This window comes from Lissotriton vulgaris, chromosome 4_1, assembly GCF_964263255.1.
Source record: "Lissotriton vulgaris chromosome 4_1, aLisVul1.2, whole genome shotgun sequence".
Lineage (NCBI taxonomy): Eukaryota > Metazoa > Chordata > Amphibia > Caudata > Salamandridae > Lissotriton > Lissotriton vulgaris.
Window position 1 is genome coordinate 763,307,292 of NC_141691.1, and position 22,791 is coordinate 763,330,082.

The 22,791-nt window shown below is 48.6% G+C and overlaps 1 protein-coding gene across 6 annotated transcripts in view; it reads right to left on the reverse strand.

Moving 5' to 3' along the window:
• LOC147722554 (serpin B6-like) overlaps window positions 1–20,681 on the reverse strand; it is a 252,653-nt gene extending 231,972 nt beyond the window's left edge. Inside the window, exons 1-2 of one of the 6 annotated variants that reach the window (XM_086965083.1) lie at window positions 20,528–20,681; window positions 20,143–20,215 (exon numbers count right to left, since the gene is read on the reverse strand). The gene's annotated coding sequence lies outside the window, so the exon portion shown is untranslated. The other 5 variants (XM_086965082.1, XM_086965081.1, XM_086965080.1 and 2 more) reach the window with 5 other exon arrangements.
• Between the last annotated feature and the right edge of the window lie 2,110 nt (window positions 20,682–22,791).

Consider the following 22,791-nt stretch of genomic DNA (forward strand, 5'->3'; position numbering starts at 1 on the left):
AAAGGGGGGTGGTGATGAACAGAGTGTCTGAATTGAGCAGACCACTCTTACCCAGTCCAAAGATCAGGGCTTGATCCATCACCGTTATTTATCTCACTGCCCCATCCCAGCTCAGAACCTGGCTATATGCAAATCAGTCTGTCCCTGGCCCAGTGCATCATGGGAACAGGGCAGACTAAACTACCAAGCCAATTCTTTACCAGAAAGGAGACAAGCTACCGGGGACCGGTTTCTGGCATTTCAGCCTTCTTCGGCCCGGCTTGCTTGAATCCTGATGGAGCAGTGAGAAAGGGACTCATGTCTGAGTATACCCTGCCACACCTATAGTGGCCAAAATCGATTTACAAAAGGGGGGTGGTGATGAACAGAGTGTCTGAATTGAGCAGACCACTCTTACCCAGTCCAAAGATCAGGGCTTGATCCATCACCGTTATTTATCTCACTGCCCCATCCCAGCTCAGAACCTGGCTATATGCAAATCAGTCTGTCCCTGGCCCAGTGCATCATGGGAACAGGGCAGACTAAACTACCAAGCCAATTCTTTACCAGAAAGGAGACAAGCTACCGGGGACCGGTTTCTGGCATTTCAGCCTTCTTCGGCCCGGCTTGCTTGAATCCTGATGGAGCAGTGAGAAAGGGACTCATGTCTGAGTATACCCTGCCACACCTATAGTGGCCAAAATCGATTTACAAAAGGGGGGTGGTGATGAACAGAGTGTCTGAATTGAGCAGACCACTCTTACCCAGTCCAAAGATCAGGGCTTGATCCATCACCGTTATTAATTCCCGGGAGCTTGTTTCCTTCCCAGTGTAAGAATTGGCTTTTGTAGTTTGGTTTGTCCTGTTCCCATCATGCACTGGGACAGGAACAGACTAATTTGCATACAGCCGGGTTCTGAAACTGGGATGGTGCAGTGAGCTAAAAAACGGTGTTGGATCTAGCCCTGATCTCTTGACTGGGTGAGAGCTTTCTGTTTAATTCAGAGACTCTGTCCCTCACCACCCCTTTTTGTAAATATTCATTTGACCTGATGGCTGGCCTTAAATCAGGTTCCCCTCGGGATGCCTGTCCGGCAAAATTTTTGGCTAAAATGGCAGCTGTCATTAACCCCCTTGTGAACCCCCTGTTGAATTGTTCTCTTGCACAGGGTGTGGTTCCCCAGGCCTGGAAGCAGGCCATGATCATTCCCCTGCTTAAAAAGCCTGGCCTGGATGTGGAGGTGTTGGCGAATTATAGACCTATTTCGCTCCTGCCGGCTTTTGCAAAGGTCATTGAAAAGCATGTCCATAAGGTGCTTGCCGATTACCTGGAGTCACACGACCTACTGCACCCTACCCAGTCGGGTTTCCGCGCCAATCTTAGCACCGAAACAGCCCTCCTGGAAGTCTCGGAGGCGATTAAGGAGGTGCTGGATTTGGGCGGGAGAGCGATGCTGGTGATGCTAGATCTGTCGGCGGCCTTCGACACCGTCCCTCATGAGGGTCTTCTTGCAAGACTCTCAGAGGTTGGTCTCCGAGGGACGGTGCTCCAGTGGTTTCGATCTTTCCTGGCAGGCCGTCGACAAACGGTCTGGGCTTCTGCTTGCTCCGCCGAGATGTCGCCACTGGGTGTCGGAGTTCCTCAGGGCTCTGTCCTGAGTCCAACTCTATTTAACATCTTCATGACCCCTTTGGCGGCATTGGCGGAGTCTTTCGGGGCCCAGATCGTTTCTTATGCCGATGACACCCAGCTCCTCTTCACCTGTGAGAGGGGTGCGGACTTCGATGGAGGTAGGATCCAGGGTTGCCTTGAGGCTGTGTTTCAATGGTTTCATCACAACAGCCTCAAGTGCAACTCGGATAAATCCGAGGTCCTCTTTTTTGGGTGCAGTTCGGATCCGGACTGGAAAGTGTGGTGGCCTGAGAACATGTTTCCACCAGCAAGTTCGTCCCAGGTGGCTAAAAACCTTGGGATTAAGATCGATAATGGCCTCACACTACGTTCACAGGTAATCGGTCTCACTGGTACATGCTTTGGCCTACTCCGGATGCTACGCAAGTTCCTTCCCCTGTTATCGGAGGAACATAGGAAAATCACGGTGCAGGCGATTATAGGCTCGAGAATTGACTATTCCAACGTCCTTTATCTCGGCTTGCCAGAGTATCTGCTCCAACGGCTACAGGTTGTCCAGAATTCGGCAGCACGGGCCATTTTTGGACTATCGCGCCGTGCCAGAGCCTCGGGTCTTCTGGAGGCTCTGCATTGGCTCCCTGTCCGGAAGCGGATAATTTTTAAAACTCTTACTCTGGCGCACAAAGCCTTGCACGCCTCCGGAGCAAAATACCTGCAGAATAGGCTGGCCTTTTACCTGCCTGCTAGGTCGCTCAGGTCTGAAGCCCTGTTTCTTGCGGCGGTTCCTCGTGTGAAGAGAGCCCGCATCGGAGGCCGCTCTTTTAAACTACTAGCACCTCAGTTATGGAATAAACTGCCTGTGTCCTTGCGCAGCATTCCTAATCTGTTGGCCTTCCGGAAAGGGCTTAAAACCTGGCTCTTTTCCTCTTAGTTTCGGTCCCTTTTAGCTTCCTTCTATTTCTGTTTCTTATTTTCCCTGTTGTGTTATGAGATTAGTGTGCAATCCAAAGCGTCGGGACACTCTTCTGAGTAGCCGTACGCTATACAAAACCCCTGCATAACATAACATAACATAACATAACCCTGTTGAAGGCCTTGGTCGCATCCAGGGTGAGAGCAGTCAATGGTAAATTCTGTGCCACCGCGATATCTATAGCCCCTATTAAGTCGTATGTTAATTCATATAGTTGTCGGCCCTTTACAAATCCTTTTTGATCTACGTGGAGGACTACCAAGGCTAACCTAGAGGCTAAAATTGTGGTGAAAATCTTATAATCCACATTTAAGATTGATATGGGCCTGTATGATTCGCAAGCGTCCTTGGGCTTTCCAGGTTTCAGTATGAGTGTAATTGATGCATTGTCCAATGATGATGGGGGAGTTTGGCCTTCAATAAGGATCTGATTGAACATCTTAATAAGGAAGGGGGCTATCTCATCTTCTAACATTCTATAAGTTTCTGCTGGTAGCCCATCGGGCCCCGCTGCCTTTCCCTTCTTACTTTTTTTTATTGCGGCCCTTACTTCTCCTTCGGTGATAATATCATCCAATGCTTTAGACTGAGCATGTGTAAGACTAGGGAGATTCATATGACTTAAACAGCTGTAATAAATACTTAAAAATGTTTACTTTGCTGACAACAGCCTGTTTGTTTGCCTTGAAGTTAGCATATCAGTCCAATTCAGATGTTGACTACATTTAGTTCTACCTTGCCTCTCTCAATAAAAGTAAATCAATATCAGCTGGTCTTAGTGCGACCATCTGATTCCCACTAGTGTGGTTCTACAACTGTTCTAGCTGATAAAATAGCTAACTTGCTCGCTTACGGGACAACCCTTGTTTCTCTACTTACTTCCCCTGGTCCCACCCACCAAGATAGGGGGCCACCTAACCTCACCACTCTTTACCTCTACCCACACTGGAACGCTCAGGTTTCAAAAGGTTCTTTTTCCCCCTTTTGCTCGCACACCCTTCCTCCCTGTCGCATTGTTGCTTGACTTGATTCCTCACTCCTCCTATGCGTTTACTTGTCTTGTGCGCCATTCCCCCCACCCGTGTTGCTTGCCCCATTAACGCCCACCCCTCTTCCTTTCAGTGCTTGCCGACGTTCTCCCAGAAAACAAGCACCCAAAACTCCTGCCAACAGATTTCAAGATAACACAAAGATGCAAACAGCACTGTGTAGATCAAAGATACTGTCTTGTACTCCAGCCATATTTACCTCTGGGCTCAGTTGAAACGCTTGACAAAATACACCTATACTGATCTCCGACAATAAAGAGCACACAAGGGTGCGTATTATTGTTTTCTGGCTATGTTTAAGCTTTGACAAATCCTATTTTTGCAATTTTTATGAATTACTTTTTCCTAGCAATCACATTGTTGGCAACTTGGACATTTAAATTAATTTCTCCTGCCACTTATTTATGCAATTAAAGATCTTTGAAATCAGTGGGTTTCCGTGTTTGCCTTCAAAGAATTGTTAACTCACAAAGCAAGTCAAACGCTCAGCTTACTCAAGAGAAAAAAGACGCTCAGTGACGTGATTGTATGAAGCTGTTTTACTCTGATATGATACATACTCTTGCTACACTATGCCTTTGAGCATAAAAGTACACAAACTCTTAATTCTTAGTGAAGGATTTGCAGCTTTCTTGGTCGGAAGGTCAGGCAAAGCCTTGCATAGTTTACACAGCATCCGTGACAATTAGATTTGCCAACCTAACATTAAGATGATAGGAATTCTGCTCCTCCCAGTTATTAAACATCTGAGGCAAGTCACACCGATTAACATTGTTGAAAATACCAAATAACATGCAGAAGGTCATTACAATTTCTATCCCTGAAATTAGCAAAACAGTGAGAACAAAACAGTGCACCAGCCTATCAAAGGTCAACAAGTCAGCGCCCAGTGGCCCTGGCTGACTGACCAAAGTGGATACCTAACTTGAGAGCTCCAGTTTCTAGCCACTAAATATCCAGAAAAAAATATCAAGGTTGTGCACCATTATCTGACAAAGCAGAGGGGAACATATTTCCAATGAACAGTTGAAATTATCCCTTCTTACCTGCAACTTCAATGACTAACCGTGGCCTGAGCGTGACAGGCTGAAAAAATGTCCTGGCATATGATGACTGCAGAGAATGGTTAGTGGTCCGCGTATGGATTGCTTAGCTCCTGGCCTGTCTATCAGCCTGGGGTGACAGCATTGGCTGCAGACCAGGGCTGAGGCAGTGAGTGGAGGACAGTGAAGTCAAGTCTAATGTGGGGGCTTCAGTAGCCTCTACTGGCAGGAGTGTACCTGTGCGGAGGGAGGTCCTACCGGGCAGTTTCACTGTGTGTGCCAGGTCAAGGACCATGGCCACCTGGAGATCCTACCCTGCACAACACTAAAACATGCAATAACCGGAGGGGATGTGTCTGGCTTGATTGAGCAGCGCATTCTCCAACTTTCTATGGCATGAAGTATAGACTTCCAAGCCTATCATCTGCCATCGAAGGCCTACATATGAGCCATATATAATTATACTAGCTTAAACCCCTCTGTTACAGCACTTATTGAGCCCCATGGAGTGTGGCACAAACCTAGGCACTTCTTCCCTTTGAGTGACTTGCTTTCAGCAGGTGCAAAAGTGATCCCAAGCAGAATAAACTCACCTTTGACAACAGTCACTCGGCTAAAGCCCCAGTTAACAATACTGCTAATGTACTGGACATGGCTGAGGAGGGGGTCTGTTGCCCAGAACCAATCGGGCCAGGACTTGTGAGAACTTCTGATGGAGATGCGAACTAGCCTCCAAACAATCGTTGGGAATATTGACCACCTTGCAGCCTGCCTACCTAAATGAAAATAATAAGTCTAGACAAACATGGCCTTACTACTGACCATGCCAAACTCTCCGCTACAATTAGGACTAAGAATAACACTTAACTGGTCTGGCACAGACCACAGCAACTGACAAAATGGAAAGTTGTTGAAAAGCTACTTGGTGATATATTTGTCAGTCTCAACTTCTCTGATCCATTTGTTGTTGAGAGGGCCCACAGATCCATTGGCCCTAGACCCCATCTGGTGCTCTGAATTGCGCAATTGCTGCAAGCCTCCTAAATTACAGGGAAAGAGACATGGGTTTGAAATTCGCCCGAGTGAAGAAGTTCCTGGATTTTAAAGGAGATGCTCTCCCAGTGTACCCAGTCCTCGCCACTGCTATGCACGAAGCTAAGCATGCATTCACATATAAAAAAAAGCTTATTTGATCCTTGGACATCCGCAATGGTATGACATGCTGTGCCAGGCTTTGACTACAACTTGAGGGCTGGACCCGGTTATTCAACTGTTCTAAAGAAGATAGGAAGTTTGTTAAATCTAAATTCGGCAGACGTCCACTCAACTGCAGAGATGACACGCAGTGAGAGAAATGATATGAGGGAGTGGATGCCATTAGTGTTAATATCTTTTATCTCCTTGATATTGTCCTGCCTTAGTAACATTTGGCAATTAATCAAAAGAGAAAATGTGTGATTCATGGAAAGGACTTGTTTTATACAGCATTTTCTGGATAGTGATAATCAAGTATTGCTTGAATATCATCGCAGTATTAAATCGAAGTACTGACTTCGGTCATGCAATACTTCTTATTGATTACTGAAGAGTTTCCAGCAGGTACATAAAGGAGTCCATTCATTGTTGTTTTTCAAAATAATACAATCTCACAAAATGAAATAGCTGTATGTGAATCAATGCAGCCAGCCAGACAAGCGCGTGCAAGTCTATGGTGAAGGTGAGAGACCCAGCAGAGCTCTGTCCTGGCTGCGGAGGGCAGACCAGGCTTTCATCAGGTGAAAAGATGACCAACAAAAATGGAAATATAGACCGTTTGTTGACTACCACATGTGCTACTGTGTGTGCCGACTGCAACTAACCGCGTAGTCGAGCGCATATCACACTGATCTGTGTAACCAATGCCGGTGATTACTTCAGGCATAGGACCAACTTTATTCAGGTCTTACTTAGAGTGGTGACGGCTGTCACGTGTGATACTGGCTGTGCCGGCTACATCTAACAGCAAATTTGAGTGCATATCACCCCGTTATTTACAACTATTGCCGGTGATTTTTTCAGGCAAAGGACCAACTTTACTCAGGTCTTACTTAAAGTGGTTCCTTTCACACAGACCCTCTACAAGTTTTCTAACAAGACCCGGAACGTTCCTTTTGAAACACGATCCATATCTTCTCTTCCTATTTGAAACTGAACAGGCACACCGACCAGAGGGGACCCGCCCAGTTGAATTGGCGTGATACACCTCCACATTACTTCTGTGGTACCCCCCTCCCCGTTACTGTCCTGAAGAAGACCCGCTGCAGAGGTCGCGAATTCCCCGTATTGCGCTAGGGTCAAAACGTCGACGATTACGCCCCTTTTACTTTGAGGCCTATACCATTCATTCCCTTGTCCCTTGTGTAATAATGTATATAGAATTGTATGGGTAGGCTTTGCTTTTTGTGCAACCTTCAATTGTTTTTTTGTTGTACATAATCACTTGAATCTTGTGCCCTGAGCCTTCTTTTCCTCTAATTCACTTGAGCACCCCCTTTTCCTTTTCTTCCTTTATTCCAAGTAATCACTGTATGAATATGTAAATAAAATTGAGATATAAATAGGATGTTGAGCTATATGTCTTTTCAATCAAATAGTTGTGTTGGGTTTACTGTATATATAATGTAAGTATTACATCTCCCCCGTTTTTCGGCACAGATTCATTCTGATTAATTGTTATGTGAAAAATCAAGATTCACATTTATTGATATTTAGAGTTTTGTCTAGGACCATCCCTTGTTATATATACCACATAAACATGTACACTTCTAAAATTACTTATACCGTGGTATGAAGTGAGAAATACCTGGCTGAGATCACGCTAGCCTGGGTGGAAGGGGAAACGCTGGACTATATGCTTGACGCAGGATCCCCTGGTGAGGGGTGCTCGCCGCTGTAAATACTGCAATTTTAAAACTAGGTAAGGCCAAGGAGAGCAGATCTTACAGTCCATGTTCCTTGCTAAATAGTGACAATGATATAACTGACTGGGGTACTTTTAACAGACTGAACAAGTTAACAGGGAAACCTATCCTATATGACCAGGCAGGTTTAATCCCCCTCATAATTTGCATACATTGTTTGCACAGATTAATAGGATTTGCCTGGAGAGTCATGTAGTATGTTTCTTCAAATGTCAAAAAGACACTGGACTCTTGAATGTCCATTTTTGCTGGCAGCGATTTGTAGGATATGCCTGGGTAGATATATATATATATATTTTGTACAGCTTGTCAGTCTGTTCTATGCCGTGCCCTCAGCTTGGGTGCGAATCAGTGCGTGTGTATATCCCATCATAGGAATTGGCATGGACGTATAGCAAGGTGGCTTTCTCATGGATTAAGAAACCTATAGAGATAGGCATTGAATTCTGTACATGGCGGTTCCCATTGCCACTCTATGCTGATGACATACTACTGTTTGACAAGAAATACGGAACACAAACTTGAAGCAAGTAATATGGGATATTGTACAATTTGGCAAAATACTAGACCACAGGGGCAATTGAGGCAAGTCTGAGATGCTGCAGCTTACTGATGGTGCAGTGAGCAAGTGCTGGAGTATCCTCTGACTTGTAGAGAAGACTCCATTGAATACCTGTGTATTCTTGTCAGAGACTGCAAAATGGCTCTTGAATACAGCTATGGCCCTGCAGTTGAAAAACTGATCAGGCAAATAGAGAGAAGGGTCAGGTTAGGGCCGGCAGAACTGAACTCACATTGCACACGTTTCTATACGTATTCACAAATGCACCTATACCACGAGGAAAACAACGCCCCACATTTACCTTTTGAGAGGGATCAAACAGAAGTGGGGACTGCACAAAGTATTGGCATTGAAACTTCCTATACCATGCAAATTGGTGCACACACACCAGGTGATCTGGACAGCTGCAAATAAAGTTGGCAAAATAAAAAGGTATACCGTCGAGAAAAACCCACTGCTGATTACCCTGCGCTACTCCTGACACAGAAGTATGGGTCAATCATTTGTTTACTTTTTTAAGTTAATAAACACCATCACAATATTACCACACACATAAACTTATTAAATCTTAGCTGATAATACGTGGTTGCCTACAAAAAAATACAAGACACTGACTATAAATGCATAAAATGATACAACTCTTTCCTACTAGCAGATGTATTATGACTGAACACTTTCGCAAAGCCAATGCACTAGACAGATTTACATACATTCTAATACGACAGGCTGCCATGTCCTATTTGGGAAATACCGGAGGAATTCTACTCACCGACCACATATTTATACAGCAAACTCTAAGAGATGGATTGCTGGGCTATATAAATTTTAGAACGAAAAATGACTTCATGAATGAACTGCTGAAAGAATATTGGAGTTTGCCTGGTATTTTAGGGTCCCGTAGATGCAACCCCATTTAGATTACAAAATTATATTAATCCAACTATTTTAGCCATTACTTGTATACAGAAGATCACAATTGCTTCGCCTTACGTTCCAGTCATCAATAGGTGGAAGCTGGTGATTAATCTGATACCTGAATCTTAAATTAAAAGAAGGAACTAGAGAACTCTGATTAATTAAATGGGGTAAAATATGAAGGAGATAAATCAGATTTGAATAATGATACGGGTTTGGAGCAGGGGGAGCTGAAGTTAAGTCAGCAGATTCTTGAAGACTGTTTGACCTTGGACGGGGCATGGAGCATTCCATTGCTAGCCCATGTTAAGGCATCTATTCTATCTTTTAGGTAGGCCTGATATTTTTTTGAACCCAAATGCTCTCTCCAATTTTGAGCCGGGGAGTGTTAAAAGACTGTTTCTGGGACGCTCCCGCTTGGACAGAGAAAGCCTAGAACTCTAGAAGCCAGCAGTTAGTGGTCACGTGCTATTAAAAACTGTACAGGGTTTGGAGCCATACTTGGGCCTGGTTCTCTCACAGCATAATAGGCTCTTACTGGACAGGTTTAGGTTTAATCACCTGCATCATTTTTAGGCCTCACGGTGCGGGTGGGCCCGGCCGGAGGGAAGAAAATCCTGTGGCTGCGACAATGTGTCTCCACAGGATTTACTTCATTTTGCTATGTTTTGCTCTTATTATTGCTGGCCGAGGAAGGGTTTTTTAAATCCCTTCGCACAAAACATTGCAAGTTAGGCCTGTCTTTTTGTATTCACAGATGCTACCCACGGTCCAGGTCATTTTTACTGTTTTCTCTTTTTTACGGGATGTTTGGCATTGAGGGAATTGAGACTGGACTAATTGTTTTATGTGTTTCCTGTTTTTATAAGCAACTGTACTTTTAGTATTTTTCTATTGTCTCTGGATAAACTTTATTTTATCACATGGAGTTGCACTCTTTTGGTGATTTTATTTACTGAATAAAGAAATATTGATTGAATAATTTACCTGTACCAGATAATATCACGGGTTGGTATAGTATAAATTTAAACATTTCAGAAATTATTATACCCTTCACTGGAATATAATGAATAATTACTCTGGTTACATAAGCATGAAATCGATTACTGAAAGAAAAAAATAATAATTTCTTACCGTTTTTTATGTAACAGATAATTACTCCAGTTACTTTATCATGCAATACATTATGGAAGATGACTAGCTCGTATTGCATTCCAGGAGCTTATTATGGTTATTTTTCTCTGCATTAGATTAGATAATGAATCCATTGCGTTGCCCCAAGCTAAATGACATTACAGGAGATAACTTTCCCTTGCATAGATTACAGATGGTTACTTTGATTGTTTTACCGCACATTGGATTACCAAAGAGATTAGTCAAATTGTTTTACCTTGCATAACATGAAAGAGGGAGATTACTAAACACAAAATGTAATGCAGAATGAAAACACCACCTGTAACTTAACCCTGTATTGGATTACATAAAGAGATTCATTTATGTACAATAGGTTAGGAAGGACATTACACAGAGAAATTTACTCCAAATTAGATTATAGGAGATTACACAAACTACAGCACACTACACGCGATACCAAAGATTAGTAGTTACTTTTCTCTACATTAATTCACAGTAGTATGGTAGTCACTTTCTTTCACCAGCATCTATGAGATACTGAAAGGAATAAAATGCTTTTAAAAGCATCACGTTAAGGTGTCCCTCATCAGTGAGCACTTTGTATGGTGTGTCTGAATGAAGACCACGACATCCAGCTGGAGGAGCAGAGGCAATGTCCTCCATGCATAGCCGCCTTCATGCCCTGTACAGCAATGCTTGTGCTGCACTCCTCTCTGGGAGCAGAGGAGGCCATATTCCTCCCACGGTTGGTACGCCTGCTAGGCCTTTGGTGGAAAGAAATACACGTTTTATCCTGTGTGAGCATGGGAACATTAACCTACATCAGGCTGGGACTGGGAGCCAAAAGAAGCCTCGGCAAAACTGCTCAAACCAACATTGTTCCCTTCCTTCCCTCCCTCCCTCTTGCCATCTAAGCATCCTCTGTCTCTCCCCTCTCTATGCTCACTCACTGACCTCTCTCTCATCTCCCTCCCTCATCTCCCTCCCTCCCTCCCCTCCCCTCCCTCACCTCTCTCTCCCCTCCCTCACCTCTCTCTCCCCTCCCTCACCTCTCTCTCCCTCCCTCCCTCACCTCTCCCTTTCTCCCTCTCCCTCCCTCCCTCTCCCCCTCCCTCTCCCTCCCTCTCCCTCCCTCCCCTCTCCCTCCCTCTTCCTCCCTCTCCCTCCCTCTCCCTCCCTCCCCTCTCTCTCCCTCACCTCTCTCTCCCTCCCTCCCTCACCTCTCTCTCCCTCCCTCCCTCTCCCTCACCTCTCTCTCCCTCCCTCACCTCTCTCTCCCTCCCTCACCTCTCTCTCCCTCCCTCACCTCTCCCTCCCTCACCTCTCTCTCCCTCTCCCTCCCTCCCCTCTCTCTCTCTCCCTCACCTCTCTCTCCCTCCCTCCCTCCCTCACCTCTCTCTCCCTCACCTCTCTCTCCCTCCCTCACCTCTCTCCCTCCCTCCCTCACCTCTCTCTCCCTCTCCCTCCCTCCCCTCTCTCCCTCCCTCCCCTCTCCCTCCCCTCTCCCTCCCTCCCCTCTCCCTCCCCTCTCTCTCCCCTCTCTCTCCCTCCCCTCCCTCTCCCTCCCCTCCCTTCTCTCTCCCTCCCCTCTCTCTCCCTCCCCTCTCTCTCCCTCCCCTCTCTCTCCCTCCCCTCTCCCTCCCCTCCCTTCTCTCTCCCTCCCCTCTCTCTCCCTCCCCTCTCTCCCTCCCCTCTCTCTCCCTCCCCTCTCTCCCTCCCCTCCCTCTCCCTCCCCTCTCCTCTCTCTCCCTCCCCTCCCCTCTCTCTCCCTCCCCTCCCTCTCCCTCCCCTCCCTCTCCCTCCCCTCCCTCTCCCTCCCCTCTCTCTCCCTCCCCTCTCTCTCCCTCCCCTCTCTCTCCCCCTCACCTCTCTCCCTCCCTCCCTCACCTCTCTCTCCCTCCCCTTTCTCTCCCTCCCTCCCCTCTCTCTCCCTCACCTCTCTCCCTCTCCCTCTCCCTCTCCCTCTCCCTCTCCCTCTCCCTCTCCCTCTCCCTCTCCCTCCCTCTCTCTCTCTCTCCCTCCCCTCTCTCTCTCTCCCTACCTCCCCTCTCTCTCTCTCTCCCTCTCCCTCCCCCTCCCCTCCCCTCTCTCTCCCTCCCTCCCCTCTCTCTCCCTCCCTCTCTCTCCCTCCCTCTCTCTCTCCCTCTCTCTCCCTCCCTCACCTCTCTCTCCCTCCCTCACCTCTCTCCCTCCCTCACCTCTCTCTCCCTCCCCTCTCTCTCCCTCCCCTCTCTCTCCCTCCCTCTCTCCCCCTCCCTCTCTCCCCCTCCCCCTCTCCCCCTCTCTCCCTCTCTCCCTCCCCCTCTCCCCCTCTCTCCCTCCCTCTCCCTCTCCCTTCTCTCCCTCCCTCCCTCTCCCTCTCTCTCTCCCTCCCTCCCTCCCCTCTCTCCCTCCCTCTCTCTCCCTCCCTCACCTCTCTCCCTCCCTCACCTCTCTCTCCCTCCCTCCCCCTTCCTCCCTCTCCCTCCCTCCCTCCCTCTCTCCCTCTCTCCCTCCCTCTCCCTCCCTCTCCCTCCCTCTCCCTCCCTCTCCCTCCCTCTCCCTCCCTCCCTCTCCCTCCCTCTCCCTCCCTCTCCCTCTCCCTCCCTCTCTCCCTCTCCCTCTCTCCCCCTCTCTCCCCCTCTCCCCCTCTCTCACTCCCTCCCTCTCTCTCCCTCCCTCCCTCTCTCTCCCTCCCTCTCCCTCCCTCTCCCTCCCTCTCCCTCCCTCTCCCTCCCTCTCCCTCCCTCTCCCTCTCCCTCCCTCTCCCTCCCTCTCCCTCTCCCTCCCTCTCTCCCTCTCCCTCTCTCCCCCTCTCCCCCTCTCTCCCCCTCTCCCCCTCTCTCACTCCCTCCCTCTCTCTCCCTCCCTCCCTCTCTCTCCCTCCCTCCCTCTCCCTCCCTCCCTCTCCCTCCCTCTCTCCCTCCCTCCCCTCTCTCCCTCCCTCTCCCTCCCCTCTCCCTCCCCTCCCCTCTCTCTCCCTCCCCTCTCTCTCCCTCCCCTCTCTCTCCCTCCCCTCTCTCTCCCTCCCCTCTCTCTCCCTCCCTCTCTCTCCCTCCCTCACCTCTCTCTCCCTCCCTCACCTCTCTCCCTCCCTCACCTCTCTCTCCCTCCCTCACCTCTCTCTCCCGCCCTCCCTCACCTCTCTCTCCCGCCCTCTCTCTCCCTCCCTCTCCCTCGCTCCCTCCCTCTCCCTCCCTCTCTCTCCCTCCCCTCTCCCTCCCCTCTCTCTCCCTCCCCTCTCTTTCCCTCCCCTCTCTCTCCCTCCCCTCTCTCTCCCTCCCCTCTCTCTCCCTCCCCTCTCTCTCCCCCTCTCTCTCTCTCTCCCTCCCTCACCTCTCTCCCTCCCTCCCTCACCTCTCTCTCCCTCCCTCTCCCTCCCTCTCCCTCCCTCTCCCTCCCTCTCCCTCCCTCTCCCTCCCTCTCCCTCCCTCTCCCTCCCTCCCTCCCTCTCCCTCCCTCTCCCTCTCCCTCCCTCTCCCTCTCCCTCCCTCCCTCCCCCTCTCTCCCTCCCTCTCCCTCCCTCTCCCTCCCTCCCCCTCCCTCACCTCTCTCTCCCTCTCCCTCCCCTCTCTCCCTCCCTCCCTCCCCTCTCTCCCTCCCTCCCCTCTCCCTCCCTCCCCTCTCCCTCCCCTCTCTCTCCCCTCTCTCTCCCTCCCCTCTCTCTCCCTCCCCTCCCTCTCCTCCCTTCTCTCTCCCTCCCCTCTCTCTCCCTCCCCTCCCTCTCCCTCCCCTCCCTTCTCTCTCCCTCCCCTCTCTCCCTCCCCTCTCTCCCTCCCCTCTCTCTCCCTCCCCTCTCTCCCTCCCCTCTCTCCCTCCCCTGCCTCCCTCCCCTCCCTCTCCCCTCCCTCTCCCTCCCTCTCCCTCTCCCTCCCCCTCCCTCTCCCTCCCTCTCCCTCTCCCTCCCTCCCCCTCCCTCTCCCTCCCTCTCCCTCTCCCCCTCTCCCTCTCCCCCTCTCCCTCTCCCCCTCTCCCTCCCTCTCCCTCCCCCTCTCCCTCTCCCTCCCTCCCCCTCCCTCTCCCTCCCTCCCCCTCCCTCTCTCTCCCTCCCCTCCCTCCCTCTCCCTCTCTCCCTCTCCCTCTCTCGCTCCCTCTCCCTCCCTCCTCTCTCTCCCTCCCTCACCTCTCTCTCCCTCCCTCACCTCTCTCTCCCTCCCTCACCTCTCTCTCCCTCCCTCACCTCTCTCTCCCTCACCTCTCTCTCCCTCCCTCACCTCTCTCTCCCTCCCTCTCTCCCTCTCCCTCTCCCTCTCCCTCTCCCTCTCCCTCTCCCTCTCCCTCCCCCTCTCTCTCCCCCTCTCTCTCCCTCCCTCTCCCTCCCCTCTCTCCCTCCCCTCTCTCTCCCTCCCCTCTCTCTCCCTCCCCTCTCTCTCCCTCCCCTCTCTCTCCCTCCCCTCTCTCCCTCACCTCTCTCCCTCACCTCTCTCTCCCTCCCCTCTCTCTCCCTCCCTCCCTCACCCTCCCTCCCTCCCTCACCTCTCTCTCTCCCTCACCTCTCGCTCCCTCCCTCCCTCACCTCTCTCCCTCCCTCACCTCTCTCTCCCTCCCTCACCTCTCTCTCTCTCCCTCCCTCACCTCTCTCTCTCCCTCACCTCTCTCTCTCTCCCTCACCTCTCTCTCTCTCCCTCCCTCACCTCTCTCTCCCTCCCTCCCTCACCTCTCTCTCTCTCTCTCCCTCCCTCACCTCTCTCTCTCCCTCACCTCTCTCTCCCTCCCTCACCTCTCTCTCCCTCAACTCCCTCCCCTCTCTCAACTCCCTCCCCTCTCTCTCTCTCTCAATCATCTCCCTCTCTCTCTCATTCATCTCCCTCTCTCATTCATCTCCCTCTCTCTCTCATTCATCTCCCTCTCTCTCTCATTCATCTCCCTCTCTCTCTCATTCATCTCCCTCTCTCTCTCATTCATCTCCCTCTCTCTCTCATTCATCTCCCTCTCTCTCTCATTCATCTCTCTCAATCATCTCCCTCTCTCTCTCTCTCTCAATCATCTCCCTCTCTCTCTCAATCATCTCCCTCTCTCTCTCAATCATCTCCCTCTCTCTCTCAATCATCTCCCTCTCTCTCTCAATCATCTCCCTCTCTCTCTCAATCATCTCCCTCTCTCTCTCAATCATCTCCCTCTCAATCATCTCTCTCTCAATCATCTCTCTCTCAATCATCTCTCTCTCAATCATCTCTCTCTCAATCATCTCTCTCTCAATCATCTCTCTCTCAATCAAATTCAAATTTATAATCTTTATTCGGTACTTAAAAAGACACCATAAAAGCACAAATACAAAATACACACAAAATATTTTAAAAACAGTAAGTAATTTTCTGTATAAAAGGTATGAATATTGAATTTATCTGACATTGGGGAATGGACTAGGGGATTTAAATATTTAAATGTTCGAGGCATGTTAGGGGCCAGTTTCTCTAGTATTCCTCAGTCTTATTGCTATTCGGATAAAGTTTATCGTACAGAACAGGGTATAAGCGTCCTCCGCTTCCTGTAGGAACCTCAGGGCCTGTCTAGCATGTTTAAACTTTAAGTCTTTCAGGATCCCCACCAGAAACTTGCGTCTTGGCATAGTGTAAAATGGGCACAATAAAACAAAGTGAAGGGTATCCTGCGGAGATCTAAGATCGCAGCCGCAGGTACCCTTCTCCTCCACTGTGTGAGTGAACCCAAATGGCACCGCAAGAAGATGGTGTAGCATGTTAAGTCTAAAGCGGGTCATGAAATAGCGATCCTGCGCATTGTGCATAACCCTCAGATAAGATTCCATGCCCTGCTTCACAGTAAGTTCATTATAGGAGAGATTGGTGGGTGTATGATTCTCTTTTTCTGCCCTTGATGTCTTCAACTGTGCAAGGAAGAGTTTTTTCACCAGGACCTTACTCCCCGAGGTTATAGAGTCAGGGGATCATATCTCTCTCTCTCTCTCAATCAATCAATCAATCATCTCTCTCTCTCTCAATCATCTCTCTCTCTCTCAATCATCTCTCTCTCTCTCAATCATCTCTCTCTCTCTCTCAATCATCTCTCTCTCTCTCTCAATCATCTCTCTCTCTCTCTCAATCATCTCTCTCTCTCTCTCAATCATCTCTCTCTCTCTCTCAATCATCTCTCTCTCTCTCAATCATCTCTCTCTCAATCATCTCTCTCTCTCAATCATCTCTCTCTCTCAATCATCTCTCTCTCTAGAAGCTATTGCTGTAGTTAGCCTTGGGAAGCTGGGGGGAGTTACAGAGGAGGCAGCAGTGGTGCAAAGCTTTCTAAACCAGCCTCGATCGGTTCCAGCCCACTGGGGAAACGCATGGTGGACTAGTCCTGTCACACACACTTTGGAGTTCTGGTCCAATGATTATCTGAAATGAATTACAGATGTCCCCTTTCAAGTAGGAAAATGTAGACTTTGATACTTTATGCATAGAAATGTAAATGCCCCAATATTTACCAAGTTTTTTGCCACAGTTATATATTGGTAGTTTTGGCCTGCTGATATTAACCCAAGTGCACAGACTTCCTTAATAATTACCGGAGGCAGCAAACACTGCGCTACTTCTAACGGTGATCCATGCACAAACCTGTTTCTGCACAGGTATCATAAAAACGGTGGCATTCACTATTAAATCCTTAGAAAGAGCAAGCGACTACTGTACCAACGAATATGCACCCATTTACATCAAAAAAGGTCAAAGTGACATGCTTTCAGTAAACTGCATTACAGCATGATGCTATAAATAGGTGGATTATTTAATGTACAGAGAAACACAACACATTTTGGCCTTAACTGCAAGGTCAAGGGGTGTAACAAAGTCCTCTGCAATGTCAAGGGTCAGGTATTCAACATCAGAACTATGAATAGCTGTGAGATAAGTGAGTTTCAGGGGCCCTTCCTCACATTCTGGAGGGGCCAGTGGGTGGGATCGGTGGGGCACGACGTGCCCATATTTTTTACATTTAAGACAAAACGTCGCCCCTACTTTTTGACAAATAACAACCGTCCCAGGCGATAAATTCCAATAGTTTAAATGCTTCTGAATTGTCATTCAGTGAGTCTCCTGTGCTGTAAAACCAACGGCCGGCAGACAACTAAACGATCAACAAGCCTTTGTGCCAGGCTGCCTACTTACCAGAAAGAAATGCAAATGTGCGCAACTGGTTAACCTGAAAATGTAATGGGCGCTTCGAAGCCCGGAATGGTTTTAATTGATGGAATCACTTGAAGCTTTGCGATTAGTGATTTATTCTTTTTGACTGGAAATGTAAAGGAGTTACCAGCTGAGCTGTGAAGTGAGTGCTTTAAAGAGACAGTTATTTCGGAAGCACCATTGTATCTTCAACCTTCGTTTTGTAGCATTCTATTTTATGCAATGCAAGTTTAAAAATAATGACTTACATATTCACAGTGCTTTCTGTCAGAGGCTAGGACCTTGTAGCACTAAAAATACACAAATCGCTAGGACCTTGTAGCACTAAAAATACACAAATCACTATTCTCCACTGCACCAACCAAGATTTAATTCTGTGGCTCTCTGATTACACACAGACCTCTTTACGGCATTAACGAATAGAGGTTTTATAATGTACTGCCGTGATTTGCCCACTGATTCATTTGACTTTTTGGTATTTATTTTTCATTTAAGGTGGACATTAATTTATATGTAACTCCCTGAAGGTGAAAGTTGAACATTTTTTACTGAATATTTAGCTTTTTAGCCACATGTTTGACCCCAGCCCCTGCTCACTCACTGCGCCCCCATTGCATTCAGTATCACAGTTACCGTATTTTTTTGGTAGAAGCCCGTCGTCTTATATTACACCACTGTCCTGTGCCCTCACTTTTGTAAAGAAGTATAGAGAATTGTTGTTTATTACAGTGAGATGACCAAAGTGCTACGACTATGCCCAGACGAGGGTCACCTCCTCAGTGTGTCACTGGAATCAAGCTGCTCCCGACTGAAGGGCCCTAAACAGGCCGAAACCGGTCCTGGGTAGCTTGTGTGGCTTTAAAGATCGGACTGGACTGTTCCTACTGTAGCAGGATTAAGGCTGATTTCCCTATAGTTGGGTCTAATCTAAAGTGCCATTGCGGGAAAAGAAAAAAAGATGGACAAGGAGGGTACTGTGAGTAATTACCAGTGGCTGAGAGTTCACACATCTCATTTGCACTTTTGTTGACCCCTCTTTTCAAAAAGCAAATGATTGTAGCTGAGTGCATTAACAGTAAGTGCCTGATAGAAATAGTCTTGATGCTGCGTACAATCGTGAGACTACTGATGCCTGGTACTTAGAGCCTGAACTGAAAAAAATCATAACATAGTAAGTGAACAAGACCTGACCAGCAAAACTAAAAGAAACAATATCCCCATAGCGTATCTGTCTGCTTTCCTATGCGGTGGAGATTGTCAGAAATTAAGTTCCGGACAAGTCTGTCACTAAACCCACTCGCGGCTGCTGTGGCCCTCGAACCGAGATACTCACGGTTTTCTGCAGGGGTGTTTTCCTGTGTGTGGTTGGGGTGAACTCTGCCCTTGCTGCAGTGTAGCTGCTGCTGGTGGTGCCCGAGGAGCTAATGTACCTGAATGGTGACGGCACAGCCCACGGCCTCACCCAGAGGGGAGGGGCGGCCGCAGCAGCTGGGAGGACTCAGCACACGGCCACCCCGACGATGACAGACCGGAGGCGGCATGTGGGTGGGCGGGCACGCCCATCTCCTTCCCTGCAGACGAACTATTGACTCTTCCATTCTAGGTTTCTAATTTGCACTACCTCAGTATCAGAAACAGTTACCATTTAAAAATCCCCCTTCCCCGTACGAAAATGCAAACGTCAATGCAATTTTGTTTGAGACCTTGTTGACTGCTGTTTCATCGAGTTTCTCTGCTTTACCCACTTTTACACAAAGCGCCGTGTCCGTGCAGCACCCCGAGTTACTCCCCGCTCATCAACCTAAGGGTCGGAATTCTGAACTTTTCATTCCAACAACCCTCTGCTTTAAGTCACTCGTTTATTAAATTAATTAAAATTGAGTTCGTCCGTTTAAAGTAATAATTAAATACATATTTAAAGCAGAGTTCCTTAAAACTGGCGGATCTCTGTATTTTTATATAGCGCAGTGTAACTACCATGCACTGCGAGTATGTAAACGTTTAAGAGGGAATGTTGAGATAGAAAATCACCTCATGATATCCGAGCATCAAGTTGCAAAGGTTTGGGCAATAGCCTGGGGCATAAGAAGGAATATAAAGTAGGCAACCTCGGTAATGGACAACCCCAGCTTCAGACTTTTAGAACTCTGCACCCAGCGCTTTTGATTTAAATTATTGGTTTTAAGTGTAAAGACAAGTGACGAGGCCAGACCATGCAACATTTAATTTGTGACACATATCAAGCGGTTAACGTTCGGGTAGGAAAAAAGGGTCAGAGTTCGTTTTAAAGGGTAGGGCGCCACGCCCTGCAACGCTTTCTGGCGACGAGATATTCCTCCGCTGCCTGCGCGGAGAGGAGAGGGCACCTTTGGACGGCTTCCCACAAATCTACCCCGCCCACCGTTTGCATACACTGTATCCGTGCGGACAGCCTCTCTGCGCGAGCGGCAATAATGAAGCTTAGTATGTGCATTAAAGCTGTGTATTCACTTATGAAATTACAACCACACATTTGGACTCTTCTGCGTTGTGTAGGGGGCTCGGGACTGACACGCAATCACTCAGTCAATGTTGAACTGCAAATGCGTTGGTTTTCTAGATACGTTTTGAGGGTCGCAGTTCAAAACGGGCAATTATTTGCAGATAATGTGTATAAGGGGGGGTTACAGAGCGAGGGTGTGAACTTCGAATATAAAGATCGTGTTCATGGCCCTACCCTGAACTCTTAGTGTAAGACTTAATGGCCCCGTGCGGCCAGGAAGAATGTATCACGCCTCACCTGCTTCGGGACGGGCGTGTAATCTTCTTGGAGTCTCCCTGGGCGTGGACCGTCACAGCGGGACCCTGCTGCCCTGCAGATATAAGCACAAAAGAGCTTGAAAAACGCCCAGACAAGCCCTGCCCCTGCACGGATGCATAAAGCCCAACGGGTAAAGTTGCTCGTAACACTGCCCTCCTATGTTAGGAATAATTTACCTAATTTTCATATGAGTCTGTATATTAGTCTGCTACTTCTTGTACTTAGAAGAAGCTTTAGTCAGGCGGTCTTGAGACTTAGCATGTTCATTGCCAATGGCAGCGCTGGGAAGTACGAGCAAATGTTGCGGCCATCTTGGAATAGTATACATTTGTAAAGAATGAAAAATCGCGGCTGCACCGTTTACCTATACGTTCAGGTACTTTCACTCCTTTCTGTTTACAATGCAAGTGGCCTCATCACCTGAAACCCTTAGCAATTCCCGGCTCTTTAGCAAGCAGGACTGTGCACATGGGTGCCACGCCCAGTGGGCTAAAAGGGCTTCAGCCCCTCCCGTCTGCGTCCCAGCCCGGGCTGCTGCAGGCAGCTTCCTGGACAGCCGCAGGTCTTTTATTTAATGCGATTTTCTATAGCGTGAACTTTACCCGAAGGTGTCAGAGCGCTTTACATAAGAACCAGTTGCAAAACACAAGGACTAAGGATTACATGCGTTACATAAAGATACAAACAGAAAACAATGCAAATGTACAAGATGTAAAATCACACAAAGAAGAGACTTTTGATTAGATGTATCTCTATATACATAGGGAAGGGATACGAGTGGATATACTCTAAGAGTCACATAGGAATGGTAGAGAGTACAAAGGTCTACTGCATATACTAGTGATTAGAGTTATCTCTATATACATAGGGAAGGGATACGAGTGGATATACTCTAAGAGTCACATAGGAATCGTAGATAGTGTAGAGTTTGGTGAGGGCGCTAGGCCCTCATGCTGTAGAGGAGTAAATGAGACACAGACACAGTAGTTGGGGGATAGGTAATGGGCCCAGAGCACGTGCGCTCGGCCCCTTTATTGGCCAGTGTCACATGACCTGTGACGCCTGGTGGCGGGTGGGTGTTCGGTGTGCAGTTACAGAAAGAACTGAGACACTAGACCGTGTCTTACGTTACTACATCCCTCCCAACCTTAGTTAAGCAAATTGCCCTAACTAGAGTTCAACCTGCGGGGAAAAATACAGTTCATTCAAAACCCATAATTTACACGACGACTCCCACGTGGTGGTCTTTACTGCTGGTTCCGTTGATTGCTGGCAATGTCTTTTCTTTGCCTTGACAGACTTGCAGCTTGTAAGTGGGCTTTACAGTCTCTCTCGCTCTGTTCCACATCCTGTGAACATGCAGAAGTATAAATATACATTGAGTCCCAAGTGTGTTACTTTTCGCTGGACCGTCCTGGTCAAAGTGCTTGGTTCAAACTGGTGTCTGTTCCTGACGGGACCTTCAGCTGCAGGTTATCCCTCTCACGGATACCCCTCTCTCGTGGGTGTCCCCTCTCACTGGACGACCCGGAGGCCTTTCTGCCAGGCTTCCACTGGACCGGTGTGCATGCCGCCTTGCCTCTTCGAACATGTTAAAGGACGTCGCTACGGGTCATCTTCTCCGTGTCCGAGTTCCACCTGAAAGGGTGTTGTTGGCACTGGTTCAGTCGTGTGCGACCTTCGGTCTTCCAGGATCTTCAGCGTGAGCTTCAACAGTCCATCTCTCGTGTGGGACCCGCTGCCACCGGTGTCCCTGAGGCCTCTGCCCCTGGATTTCCGCGGCCCTTTCGTCCGTTCCATCCCAGAGGTGGGTGTTGCCAACAGACCGGCATGCTCGCTTCTGTCCTTCCTGGATGACTGTCGGGTTTGCACGTGGATGCTTGCTTCCAGTGGTGTTACGTGTATCCCGGTCGTGCGTGTGGACTGTCGTGCACCTCTCACGTTCTCCTCGGTGTTTCCCCTTTTGAGTGTCGTGGTGTCTTGGTGCACACTCCTCTTAGTTATCCTCCATTTTCGTCGTCCTGTCGTCGTGCTTCTGACCTCTTTCCCTTTCCTTCTCTTCGGTGGTGGCAGACGTGCCACTCAGACTTCTTCTCCTTTCTCCATCTTCTTCGCAACGCGATCTGGTCACCTTGCTGTTACATCTTCCTAACCAGACTTCTCCAGGCAGCGTGCACTCCACCTGCTTCCATCCGGTCTTGTCCTGGTTCGCGGACACTGTCTCTTCTCATCTGTGACTAGACCGGGCGTTGCGATCTTCTCTCTCTCTTTAGACGTTACATGTTGAATTGTGGTTGTTGAAGTTCGTTAGTCGCTGATCATGGACTGTGTCTTGGTGTTCGAACTTCTTGGACATCTGGTCGGTCCATTCTGCCGATGCTGGCAGGCTATCTTCGGTCCTCTTGCGGGATACTTGCTGTGTTGCGGTTGGTTGACCCTTGCTTTGGTCATCTGCGTGAGTCGTCACGCTTTGTTCTGGTGCTGTCGCGTTGGCGCGCTTTTCTCCGCGCTCTTCCTGTGCTGCGTTCCTGTGCGGAGGGTTACGTCACCACTCCTTGCTTCCTAGTGTTCAAGTGGCACCCGTTACTTCACGGGGTGTGCTTGCTTTCTTCTCAGGACCCTGGAGCA